Here is a 14,392-nt window from a genome sequence, read left to right on the forward strand (position 1 = left end):
TTCTCATCATAATAAATATCTTCCTTCTGTCCAATCTAAACCTATTCGCTTTTAGTTTAAAACTGTTGACTCTTCTCATATCACTACAGGCCCTGATAAAAAGTTTTTCTCCATTTTTCCTATAAGCCCCTTTAAGCATTAAAAAGCTGCAACAAGGTGTCCCTAGAGCTTTCTTCTTTCCAGGCTGAACAACCACAACTCTTTCAGCCTTTCTTCACAGGAGAGGTGTGCCAGCCATCTGATCATTTTTGTGGACCCTCTCTGGACCTGCTCCAAGAGATCCACGTCCTGAGGGCTCCTGAGCTGGATGCAATGTGCCTGGTGGGGTCTCACAAGAGCAGAGTAAACCTGCTGGTCACTTTTCTTTTTACACAGTCCGGGTTACAATTGGCTTTCTGGGCTGCAATTACACACTGCCAGCTCATATCTGATTTTTTTGTCAACCAGTATCCTCTGGTTTGGTCTGCAGGGCTGCTCTCAGTCCATTCATTACCTTGTCTGAGCTGGTGCCAGAGATTGCCCCAGCACAGGTGCAGGACTTTATTGAACTTCATGAGGTCCACAGTGGCCCACTCCTCAAGCCTGACAAGGCCCCTATGGATGGCATCCTTTCCTTCAAGCAGATGAACAGCACTACTCAGCTTTTTGTCATCCACAAGCTTGCTGAGGTTACAATCCCCCTGTCTATGACAGTTGCTGGGGTCTGCCTTTTTATCCTTCTTAAAAACTGGTATGAAGTTTCCCTTTTTGCAGTCACTGAAGACTTCACCTGGCTGTCATGACTTTCTAAATATGATGGAGAGCAGCTTAGCAACTACATCTGCTATTTGAGATGTATATCAGCCTATTCAGACTATGTCTAAGAGGATTTAGCTAAAACTTGGCAGTCTGTAAAGTGTCTAGCTATAAAATCCTTACCAAGTTGTGATGCTATGTATTTTGCTTTAGAGTATTGGTATAGTCTGTGATCAGGTTGTCCAGAAACCTTCTTTAATGTGCTTGGAGAGGAAAAAAAAGGAGGAGTGGGAGTAAAATGAAATTTTATATATATATAAATGTATATATATATATGTCCTTCAAGTGAATAGGACCTCATTCTGAACCAGGAAAGCAGTTATAATTCTTTCCATGGGCTTGTCATCTAATTGGAATACCATGGGAAACTTTATGGCTTCTTCCCCTCTGTTTTATCTGCCGTGGTACATATAGAAGTCATCCATAATGTCACAGATTGTTTTTATTTCCTCCTACTGCATTGCTGGCAATTTTTCCTCTCATGATAAACACAGTTAGATTATACCCAGCATTCAATGTGCTTGTTAAAACCTTTCAGACATGGCTACATTTGGAAGAAAATGTGAACAGAGTGAGTCACCAACATTGTATTTTTCTAGAGGGTCATTTGAAGCTAAAAGATTGCCCAGTAGACCTCAGTACTGGGAGAAAAGTGAAGTGTCCTGCAAATAGCTTTGGCTGTGGATATATACCTAATTAATTCCTAGAGAACATCTCAAAGAATCAGCATTTCTGCTAATCATTTTATAGAAGACTGTAGTACAGAGTTGTCATTAGCTAGGATAAATACAGACCCAGCACCTACACTTAGGAGAGGAAAGGTACTTATTACCTGGCATCAATGCCATGAAAAAAAGAAGATTTGGATACTGGTTCATACACTGAAAGATACATAGGACTTAATGGATTTATGTAGATTAAAAAAAAATAAAGGATGCATCTTTTTTCCAAGCTATTAATTTAGTCTTCAGTATAGTAAAGACTGTTTAGTGCAGTCATTAGCAAGCACTTCCAGAACAATTCATCTTACCTCCCTTTAATTGCTGTCCTTGGATGGCAGGAATCACCACCTGAGAGTGTACATCTTGTGGTACCCAACATACAGGAAGCCCAGACCAGTCATCCAGAAGTCAAATCACACTCCACCATACTCTCTTGTTCCTCTGTTCTACAGCTTTTGCTCACAAGAAACTGTGACAAGGGTCTGTGAAAACCTCCAGTGGATTCTCAGCTGGACCATTAATAAACAGCATCCAACTGGGCACTGTGGAGCATTTACTGCTCTCAGGACCCCAGGGGCAGTGGTTATTCAAAACCTACCACAAGCCTGAAGAGAAAAGGAGTCTTTCATTCTCTTTGTACAGCACATCACACCATGGGGACCTTGTTCAGGATCAGGGTCTCCATTTTCCCCTTTTTCTCTCTAAGCTCCAGGTCTCAGAGAAGCCACACAGCCTCTCTGGAAAAAATGACACAGAAAAATTACAGATCAGCAACACGAGAAACCTCACTATTTTCTCCTGTAACAAACAAAAGGTTCCACATCCAAGTAGGGAATGCATTTCAGCTTCATGAGGGAACCCTACATTCCCTATGTTGAACGAGTCACCAGCTTGTTCAGAAACACCCAGGAGACACTGTCAGAACTTGGACAAGTGCTTTGACTCCACCGTACTCTGTTGTTGTTCCTCTGTTCTACAGATTTTGCTCACAAGAAACTGTGACAATGACATCTTGGCCAACATGACAGCCAGCACTACCAGTGGGGAGAACTGGATCATTTGTGAAGTCTACCTAAGGAAAAAATGGAGCAAAGGACTTTGCATTTTTTTATATACCTGAAGATGAAGGCAATGGTTACACACCACTACCTACTTCTTTCACAAAGGAATAGAAAGCAACTCAGTCCACTGAAAGGGGAAGGGTGCTCCCCACCTTTCCCAGGTATAGGTTATCAATCAACACTTCCACCAGAGAATCTTGGCTGAGGCAGTGACAGCTCCCCCTCCCATCCCTGTCAGCTTGAAGCATGACTCTTACATTAAAAATCACATCTGATTCCCATATTTCAGGTGGCTTGTGATAATTCAGATGTAGAAGAGGATAGTAAGTGGAGATGAAGTAGCCAGATTACTTAAAATAGCTTGGCATTGTGACAAATATTCTAAAAAGCAAACAAATTCAAATATTTTTTATTTCTTGCTGAGCTCAGGAGACATAAACTTGTTTTCCCTTACTCCTGCTTCCTGACAGAACAAGCTCCTCGTACAAATGTTGTCTTGAAGGATGCCAGAAAAGGAATGAAGCAGCTTCCAGCAGAAGTCCAGCTCAGGAGATCAAGCAGCAGGAACATCAGTTACCACACAAAACAGTGTTGGACAGTACAAGGCATGGTGCTGGTGTCCTGTCCCCACAATCACAAACCTGTGAATTGGCATGAAGTTCTGCTTGTAGAAAATCATGTGCACAAATTATGGTATCTCACCCAAAATAAATTATGGTATCTCACCTCTTCTAAGCATACTTGTCCTTTTTCCCTGTGTGGTGACTGTATGTCCAGAAGAGGGGTGAGCTATGTAGTATGTTTTTGTACTTTATTACCCTTGAGCTGCTTGGTTTTGCCTCCATGGTTGCATACAAGCCCTATAACTGAGCACTAAGGTAGACCAAGTTCACCTGACCTGCTACTGCAAATGTCTAACAGCTGTGGGGGAAGCGACTTAAAGCACACCAGTAGAACTGCCTTTGAATGAAGGGTACAGAGTGAATCCTCCTAAGCAAAACAGAGAATAATGTGAATGTAACTAATGTTGTTTAGACCCACAATGAAGTGGGTCTCACACTCAAAATAAAGTAAAATATTTTTCATGGTGAAAACCACTGCACAGAAATATTGTCCTTACGATACCTTACAAAGGATTTTAGTAACAATTGCCATCTCCTTTCACATCCCACTATTTCCCCTATCATTGCATCCCATTGAACAGGTGTATTTATTAGCAATTACCCTGGGACTAAATATGCAACCTTTCCTCATAAGACTAAGAGGCTTTTGCCCAGGAACTTTTCTCCAGTTCAGACAAAGTGAATTACAGCACATGGCCATTTAATAGACCTCATCAGTTAGAGATTGTTAAGCACTTCAAATATCTACATTCAGAGAATGCCAATAAACACATTTCTGCATGATAAGCTGTAGGAAATTTATCCAGACTTAAATTTTCACCCTCCTTCTGTCTCTGTTCTGGGTTTGAAAAGATAACATTCAGGATGATTTACAGCATATCCCAACGAAGGACTGATATGGCATGGTCAGCCATGTACAACAGAGTCATGCAACTGTCCTTCTGCTTGGACATAGCCAGAGATTTCCAATAACACCACAGCATTCTTTGAATTTCTCTTTAAACGTAGCATTCAGCTGTTTAATTTAAAAACAGGAACGTGTCAGTTGAAAGGAAAACAGCAACTGTGGGATTTTAAGAATTGCTTAATCGTATCTGCTGCAACTCATTCACACAAATGGAGTGTCCTTACTGTGGATTCCTTTTAAGGTTTTTTTAAGTATCATGCTACAGGAAGCTCTTCTGGAATAAAACCAACAGTAAAAATTACTATAAAAAGCTATAAAAGCACTCTGAAACTCTAAATATAAGAACTCTTGAAACTTAAACTCTAAAAAATACTTTCAAGTGATTGTTTTAACCTATACAGAATATCTTCAGAACAGCAAGAACCAGAGCCTGGCTCATCAGACTTCTTGTTTTTCATCCCACTTCATGCCTTCCTCCCACCCTTCTATCCTCTAGGAGGAACAGTCAAGCTGACCTGGCCCAGACCCTCCTCCTTTACTGTTGGAAACATTCAGCAGCATCTTACATCTGCAACTGAGAAACCCTGAGGCTTGTGCTGATTTTCCCCAGCCCTGCAGCCTTCCTGAGTGCTGGGACCTGGAGGGAGGATGGCTCCTCTCTACAACAGCACTCTGAATGCTCAGAGCAAGTGCCTGTACATTCAGCGTTGGACTTCACTTCCTCCAAGGGTTAACGCCTGTCGAGCAGAAATGCTGTTTATCTTTGGCAAGCTAGGATGGCTGAGGTCATTTCTAAAAAGACATGTTAAAAGCATTTTGAGCAATATCTTTTGTACATAAGTAAATTTAAACTTTGGCCACAATAGTGCTGGTGGAGTTGTTCAGAACTCTCACTATAGATGGAAGTTGGAGAGGCAATTTCTGTGATACAAAATTTTCTTGGATGTAGGCAATACTGGAGTAAAAACTTAAAGAAAATGTGCAGATGACTTAGAAATCAATGATATATTTGAAGCATAAGCACAAAAACCAGATAAAATAGTTTATAAATTTTCAAGAAAACTTAGCACAAAAATTTAACCCATTATGTGATCTTAAGATAAAGTGAAGTTGTACAGTAATTATAGATCAACTTATTTATGAACCCCAGCCTAAAGCAAGGTTTTATCTAAAAATTTACTTGATTTCACATCCTAGTACTTAGAGACCTAGAGAAAGCCATTAATTGGAGTTCAAATAAATTCTGGGAAATGGAATTGCAACGAAGAAAGATTCACACACGAAAGATGCAATCATTCAGATAACAAAATGTATGGTGTCTTGTATGATGAAGAAGGAAGAAATCAAAACCTGCAGATAAAACTGTCTACTAATGACAAGGATGATGGCAATTCAGCAGCAAAGTTAACCTTAAAGTATCTTAACAAAAATCATGGACACAGAAGTTAACCCAAGAACGGTGATAAATTCAAGTCATCTCATATAAGCACATGGACAGGCACGAATCTTCATGCACACAATATCTGTGCTCTTCATAAGGCTTTATTGGTATTCCCTGTTTAGAGAAGGGCCATCTGCTCCCTGCTGAGAGAGACAAAGTGCAGAGCCTCGGGATTTGGCTGCATGAGGAAGTTCATGCTCGGTGAGCTTGGGTGCGAATTTACTGCGATTAGCTACTCGGCACTAACTGCCCATTTGGGTACCCTTGGTGCTTGGGAAGTAAAAAACAGCTTCAAAAAGGAGCCTGCCTAACTCACACAAAAGCACTCTTGAAACTACCTGCACAAAAGCCCTCCTAGTAGGTACTAGAATCATCCACCCAAGGGAATTAGTGCCAAGTAGCTAGCAGGCTGTAAATCCACACTGGAGCTCCCTGCATGCTAATTCTCCCAGCAGACAGGCCCTGGTGAGTCCAGAGCAGCAGCCAAGCAAGCCCAGCCACAGCCCAGCACCATCAGGAGCCCATGTGGTCCAGGGCTGGAAGCTTATACACCCTCTCCTTTAAAAATACCTATGTGTGCAAACCAGTTCCTAAAGATTCTCTGAAAGGAACAAGTTATCCAGATTATTACAGAGGGAGAGAGGAAATGTTGGGGACAAAAGCAGAGAAAGGAGGGATGGAAGTTGGGGGCAGTCACAAAACACCTACAACTCTTCAGCCATAAAGCAGAATGTTTTGCTTATCAATATTCATTCCAAGGCTGCATTCTAGGGGCTGCTCTTTAGGATGCAATTTACTCTCTGTGCATATTGCCAGATTTTTTTTTTTTTTTGGTTCCTTTTGATCCTACGGGTGAGACAGGCTATGCCAAAAATGTCTTTGCCTAGGGCACCCTTCTGTGCAAAGCCAGCAGCTCTAATAGGCACTGGAAGCACTCGGTGCTGACACTTCATACATCAGCAGCCTAGTAAATTGTACTTTTTTTTTTTCAATAATCTCTCTATATACAAAATCCTGAAAAATGTCATTTACACACAAAGAGACCACAATTAATTTATCAGCACAGTTATTCAAACCTCTTTAGACATCATCTTTGTCACCAGAGGAACTTTTCAACAACCCCCAATAGTCTTTAGTTTCTCAGGCCTCCACGTCATTATAATCTATTAGGCACCTTCATGTTAACTCTGTTTTATTATGTAACACATAATTATGCATTTCATTAACAGCATCACCAGGCACAGTACATCAAAGAGAGAAAAGCAGCTGCCCAGGAAATTCAAAAAGATGCAGTTTACTTAAAGCTCACTGTTAAAAACCTCCCTCAGTTTCAGTTAAATTGTGACTAACATGTTTCAAAGATTTTACTCTGGCTCAGAGAGCAGAGTCCAAACAACCTCATTAGATGCAGGGCTGCTGACACAGTGAATATTCCCTGAACCCTTGATATTTCCAATAATATAAAAGGACAAAATCATCAGCTAGCTACACAGTACAAGTCAATTTTCTTCTACTGAAAACCCACTTAGCCAGAGATCTGTCTTGCTACTTGCAGCTTACAAGGACAAATGCAGAAGTGAGGGCCCATCAAAAAGAGAATTTTTTTTTTAAATTTAATTAATTTTTCAAGATTTGTTCAAATAGAAGAGCTGTCTGGCCAACTGAACAAAGATAAGGCAAAATCTTCTTCCTTCAGATAATATAAAAATCATCATCCTTGGAGGAAGCAAACAACCCAGAAGAAATAATTTTGTCATTTTTCACAAGGTTACACTAAACCAAAAGGCTTGGAATTAAGAAAACATTTAGGAACAAAAAAAAACAAGTAGCTGCAGGACAAAGGTAGAAGACAGTATGCATTGGAGCAAGTTTAAAAAGGGGGTGGATGGGAAGGGACTTGAAGTCTTGGTAGTATCAGCCAAACCAAATAGTTTTGGAGTTGAGGCTGCAGCTGGCACAATACTCTACCTCTGGGCACAGTTTCCCAGTCTTCTCCCGGGTTTTGTGGAAGAGTACACACTCCCCCTGGAAAGCACCTTTCAGTTCTCATGTACAACCAGAACTTCCCTCCTTGGAAATTTTTGCTCCTATTTTTAAAGGATACCAAGAAAAAATTGTTCACGGTCAAGAGAACATTTCCAGAGGGTGGAGGGCTTGTAGCCAGCAGAAAACTTTTGATCATTCTTCTCTTGGAGCAAATACGAGCAAGGCTGCAAGCTAATCATTTGATGTAAAGAATGGAAGGAGACTACAATTCCCTAGTCACAGAAGTAAAAGATCTGCACATGAAGCTTTCTTGAGAATAGGAGTTTATGGAAGTAACATCAAACAGGATTAAGTTACTTGTATTTTCACAACCATATCATAGACAATGTAGATCTGCGCTTCAATTTCTTTAATCTTGGTCTTATCACTGGCTGGCCCTCAGCAACCTGTGTGTTGGAACACTTGAGTCACTTTAATTGCCACTTAATAATGTCCTGACAAACCATGAATTAAAATGCTGTTATCATGATCCACTATTTCCATCTGGGATTGTGCCAAAAGGGGCACCTTCTTCACATATCGATACAACTGAATACTCCCTTCCTGAACTTGCATTAATCTCTCTCTTTAAAACAAAGTGAAAAATATTCCTTTCCTGTGCACTTCACCTTTAAAGAAATCCTTTATAGTCTTAGGACTACATTCATTAACTCAATTTGCTTTACTGTCTCCTTATCACTCACCACCATCACCGCTAAAATTTTTTGGAAAAGTGGGATGCTGCGTTACAGTAAACATAAATCTCCTGAAAAGTCACGATTGTCATGCTAGCCCTGAAAAGTTATGCACTAAAGTTCCCTCACCCTGCTGAAAATGATTATTTCTTGCAGCCTGAGGCACACGAAGCTGTGCATCACGCTCTACAAAGGGCGGCACACCCAGCGTAGGTTCACTCTGAGGACGTCCTGCCAAACCCTAGTGCCAGGAGCATTGCACAATTAGTGGGATTCTTCCTCTTCCAGAACTCAACACCATTAACTATTCCAAGCCATTACAAGGAGTAGGCAGCCTCTAGTACCCTAGAGCTTAACTGCTGCCAAGACAGAGCACGAAAAAATATCTCAGTGCAAGGCACATGCTTTTTAAGCAAAGTAGTTCTAATTAATCACACTGGCACACTACTTCTTAATTTAACTTAATTTGTAGTGTTAAGTAAGCTCTCATGCCAGTTTTCTCTGATGTGAATTTAAATATTTTTGTGAGTTTTTCTGAAGCCAACCAGCATTTTGTTGATGATTTTTTTGGTAGAAGAGAGAATCTTTTTTTTTTTCCTAAGACCTAGAAGCGGGAAATTGACTGCAAAAGAGAAGATAGAAATAGCGCAGCTAAGTAATCCCTGGAAACATATCAAAATCCTTTGAGTCTCAGTCCTTGGGAACTTGATGGAAAATGCCATGCAAATGTTTGATTTCTTGTTTCAGTCCCTCAAGGCCTATAAATACACCTGTTTTGACAGGTTGTGGCAGTGGATGCAAGTGATACCAGAAACAGTATTGGTGATAGCAGTGACTCTTGCCAAGATCCCCTGGAAAGACATCTATCACTGATTTTTTCTGTAAGCTGGCTCTTCACCTTATGTACATAGCAGACCTGAAACCCTGAAAGGAGGTTTCAAAGCCATCTAAATCTGTGTCAGAAAGGTAACACTGGTGTGTGTTGTGTCAAGTGAACTTTCTATTAATAAAAAGAGCAGCATTGTGTATGTGTGTTGCTGAATATGCCCAAACATTCAGCAGGCTCACATATTGAATCTTTTCAAAACAAGCTCTGTACTGTATAATAACCCAGCTAAGCAACCTGGTACTTTTTAAACTCACTGTATTGCAGAATGCTTTTAATTATGATTCATGAGCATTTTTTAAAATTAAGTAGACAACTGCAGCGAATCTCTGTCAAACTTAAGTGAAGCTAAAACCAACATCTTCAGAATGCCAGAGTTCTGAATGTTCCCAGCTCCTGAGGTGTAGAAAAGGCTGGAGAAGAAAGAGACACTTAGCTACAGACAACTGCAGACTATACCAGTTTTTTACTGAGGCTTTTTGATAAACTCTGTACACCCCAGGCTGAGAAACTCATTTCAACTTTAACTTCAGTGGGAGATGAGAGCTTAAATAACAGAAAACTTGCTGTTGTCTAAAATGAGCCTAGATATTCATTCACTGCCAGTTTCCTAAAGAACTGCATTACAAAATCTGAGGTCCTGAAACCATTCCCCATCCCCTTCTCTGTGAGAATAGTTTCACTTATTTCATTTTCCAGAGAAGCTACTGCCAAAAAACACACAGTGCTCTTCCCCTAGTTGGAGTAAATTCAACAGAAAATAGTAGGACCTAGTGTATTGAACACTAGGTGTTTGCTGATTATGCCTGGTTACTCCAATTATTTTGGGATTATTTTGAATAAGGCTAGAGTCTGTGCCACACTGTTCTGCATCTCTTCTTCTTTGTAAAAAGGTTGCAATCTGACAAAGTGTAAAACATACCATTTGAACACACTGGGCTCCTCACAGCAGGCAGTGGAAGGAGAGCAAATGCTTATCCTGTTAGGAATATATGCAGGCTTGAAGATTTTGAAAAATTGTTTTGCTAGGGTTTAATCTCTTCATCAGAAAAAATATCAGGCAGCTCAGTAACAGAAAGCTAGGCCCTGTCAAAACAACTTCTGTGAACCATCTCAGGTGTAATCAAAAAATGGTAAGCGATCCCTAAACTGTTTAAGTGTGATGGGCTGATGCATTAAACAGCCTAGCACCGGGAAGAACCTGCCAAATTATTTTCCAAATAATTATGCACTTCCTCTGCCTTCTTTAAGGAAACACAATGTGAAAAATCTTGAATACTACTCATTTTTCCCAGCTTCTGCAAAAGATTTTCCTTTCCCCACCAAAATCAGATGGAAAAGCAGCCTTGTGGCATTCTTTCATGAGGAGTTAAAATAAAGACTGTGGCCATGGAGAGAATCCAAAGCTAAATTCACTATTGAGTAATCCTGCTGGAGTAACAGCATTTCAGGCATCTATTTTTGAGCTGTTTTTAAGCAACTAAGGAGGAGACAATTTGAACTTGCCTGTTGGGTGGGCACATATGCCTTCCTGCCTTTTGGTGAGGTCTCTGCAGCACATGCCTTGTTAGCCAGCAGTGCAAAAAAATGCTCCCTGATCCAGAGCATGCACATGTGTACTCATTCTACAACAAGGGTCAAAATCTTCTCTCATCTACCCCTATGTAGCACAACATGACCTGTCATGAGCCTCTACTGCATCCTCACACAGCAATGCCTCCCCTGGCGAAGTGTGCTCCCTATCATTTTCTCTCCATGTCTGCTCCAGGAACACAATGTCCCTTTCACGCCCTTCCATCCTGAGCAAGTCACAGGAAGGCACAATCAGAAATCTCCCAAGGTCTGTGCTGCCAAAGTGTGCTGTGAGGATGCAGTCATTTGTTACAGCCAGTTCTCCCTTGTCTTTGTCTCTTGCCTCCTGAGTATTGCATACACTCTGCTAAACAAGTGGGAGAAAGGGAAAAATATGACTCAAGCCTTCCAAATAAATTATCTTTTCTTTAAACAAGGGTCGGACTAAGGAACAGGGTGAAATGGGAGCAGTATAAGTAGAGTGACCTGATGTCAACCATTTGCTACATGATCTGAAGCACCAGACAACATAACTCCAATTATCTCCACAGCCTGTGCAACTTTGTCCTTTCTGAAATCAGGCACTGCTGTTTCACACATTGAACCAGGGACTGCAGAAATCACCTGCTGCTGCACAACTCACCAATGGATAACAACCTGGCTGGCCACTGCCAGTTTGGGGTGTCAGTGGGGTTTTGTTTTAGACATATAAGAAGAGTTTGGCTCTGCAAGCTTTGCTCTGCCACATCTATCAGGCACTCGAGAGTTTTTCCATCCTCACTCTTTGGTATTTCACAATGAGAGAAGAGCTATCATCAGGACTGGATACCATTAATGCTCCTCTTTTCCTCAATGCTTCTCCTTTTCCACGTGCCTTCACAGCTTCCCTTGCTGCCCATCTCCATTCAGTCTTGCTCATGGTAGCAGTACACCCTCACCCACCTTCACTGCCACCACCCTGCATGTCCTGAACCCAGTCCTATTCCTCTTCCAAAACCACAGAGCTCATGCAGAAACAGTGGCTACAAAACACATTGCTGTGCCCAATCCCAAGGGTCCTTCCTTAGGGATTTTCCTCTCTCAGGACCCACAGTAGGAGCCTCCATCCCACTGACACACCGTGCCCAGCCCAGCAGCTGCTGTGCTCTGGAACCCCTTGCTCCTGTTTCAGCAGGGCCCAGGGAGCAAATGGGGATCTCTGGCCCCAAGCCCCCATTCATCAGAGCACCCAGCTACATGGGGACTTTCATTCAAAATTATTATGAACCCCTCGGGCCAGAAAAAAAAAAAAAAAAAAAAAAAAAAAAAAAAAAAAAAAAAAAGGTTTATTATGGGAGCTTTTGTCCCAGAGAAAAAGAATTTTCTCAAAATTTGTAAAAATCCACTCTTGGCAGCATTATGAAGGTTTTAAAGTTAAAAATATAGCAAAATTTAATGGTTTCAGATACTTTTCATGTCAGTGTAACTGGGAAATACCTTTAATGTGGAAACAAATTAAATTTGGCAGAGAATTAGTGCTTAAGACATCCCAATTGCATTTTGTAATTCAAAAGAACTGAAAACAGATAAGATACTGTGAATTAAAAATAACTTCTGCATGTTAAATTCTTGTGAACTGTCATTAAGGTTTGTGCTACATGTCCCAAATGTACCATTGCATGTTATAATACACTTCAGCCCTTTATTTATAAAATATTTTTAAAGCTACTGATAGCTAGAGCCAGAAAAATGACTATATAAAAATGTTATCTTCTCAAATTACAACTTCATTTCCAATGTGTGTATTTAAAAGAGAGATGCAATCTCAATTTCAATATTTCAGATGCACAACAGAACTTTCAGTGCCAATTGAATCCATGTACAATTCAGTCATGTCTGTTTATTTTACTGATAAAACCTGGTACCAAAGCTGACACAGCTATATTAGAGATAAAGCTGGACTCTCTTCTAGTTTGGGAATTACCTGCAGGCTAACCAACTGTCCCATAGGTGCAGTTCTTCTATACAGATGATGAATGAAGGATTCAGAGGGGACTTGTTCTGACCTTCTTGGGCTGGGTTCACAAGGCTACCATCCAGAAAGAAAAAAAAGAGTTCATTTCATTTTCCCTACAAGCATACATCTTTTATCAAATGTTCCAGTGACCTGACAAATTGTTTGTCATCCCTACAGAGCAGTATTTTTCAGGTTAGAACCCAAGAAGCTTTCATTTGGAATGCTATATTGTCATCTCTTGAGAATTTTAAAATTGGATTTGGTTTGGCCTCTCAGATTAAACTACATCTCCCACGATGCACCATGTATTGGGCCTCCTTCTTGAATATACCAAGAAAGTTTCTTTGGTGTTTCATTCCTTAAAGAAAAATGTTAATGTGGAACAACAAAGTTTATAGTAAATTTTTTCATTTTTCTTTTAGTTTGGGTTTTCAGATGTTAAGCTTTCTGATGAAATGTCCAAGGTTTTTGTAAAATAATCTGAAGTCCTCATTTTAGGTCAAAAATAGAGGAGAAGCAAACTTTTTGAAATCATTCTAAATCGGGTGGTGGGGAAAAAACAAGCTATTGCAGACTTCAGTGTTTACCATCACTCCAATCACAGAGTTATTTTACTATATTTGACCATAAAATCACATTAATCTTACTTCAAATCAGCCTGCTTCTGTTCTGCTGCTTCCTGGTATGCCAAAAGCACATTCAGCTCTCAGAGAATTTTTCTCCTCACACTTCAGCAGACTATAATCCTTATCAAGGAAAGGATCCCACTTTGGATGGCACCATGAGTTTGGAAGGGAAGTCCCTCCTCTTCAACTAGCCAGATGTGACACCACGTTTTGTGTGCTGAAAACAAGACTGTTTCCTTTTAATACCAAAAGGATCAATTAAAACAAAATTTAATTTGACATCTTGCAAAATATCCTGCTTCCTGCAATTCCTCATGCCATAAAGCCTGCCCTGGAAACCTGTCTGAGGTGGAATTGTCTCCATTTTCAGAATCTCACAGCATGGCTGTGCCACAGCTCCTGAGCCCCATCACTGCAGGGTCAGCTGCTGCTCCATTTGCAGGGCACTGATACAGAGGCCCAGCTTTGTGCCAGCACTCACTTTAGCCATTGAATAATTTACAAAAAAAAAAAAAAAAAGGCTTAAGACAAAGTAGGTAGAAAATATATACTACAGAAAGGCACCTGCAGTCTAGTTGACTCTAAAGTCAGCTGTTTGAAGAGCATTTTTATTGTTTCCTTCATGGAATCATAGAATGATTTTGTTTGGAAGGGATCTAAAAGATCATCCACTTCCAAACCCCTTGCCATGGACAGGGACACCTTCAACTAGACCAGGTTGCTCAAAGCCCCATCCAGCCTGACCTTGGCCTTTCTCTTACCACAGCAAGTTCTAAGGCAGCACATCTCACATAAGACACAGTTTGCACTGAAAACCTTTTGCACCTGCAAGTCCAGCCAGCTCTGCCAGAGCACCTCCTGGAGTAACCCCAGCTCCCTTTGCAGGCTCCCCTCGCTTCCTGCACAGCCCAGCAAGCACCAGCAGGCACTTATAAACCAGGGAGGGACAAACCATTTCACACTGTGAGCTGCTCTCATCCCTGCTTTCCAGCTCAAGGAGCAGACAGGAAGAGGGAAAAACTGGAGGTCAAGGTGGCAGAAAC

General features: G+C 40.8%; 1 pseudogene across 1 annotated transcript in view; it reads right to left on the minus strand.

Annotated features, from left to right (window-relative positions):
• LOC311152518 (H(+)/Cl(-) exchange transporter 6-like) overlaps positions 1-14,392 on the minus strand; it is a 75,580-nt pseudogene that overhangs the window by 30,745 nt on the left and 30,443 nt on the right. The window contains exon 13 of the transcript in view: positions 2,307-2,377. The product of the transcript in view is annotated as a H(+)/Cl(-) exchange transporter 6-like (transcript). The remainder of the gene's footprint in view (positions 1-2,306; positions 2,378-14,392) is intronic.

The sequence above is a fragment of the Fringilla coelebs genome, assembly GCF_963513975.1.
Source record: "Fringilla coelebs genome assembly, chromosome: 1".
NCBI lineage: Eukaryota > Metazoa > Chordata > Aves > Passeriformes > Fringillidae > Fringilla > Fringilla coelebs.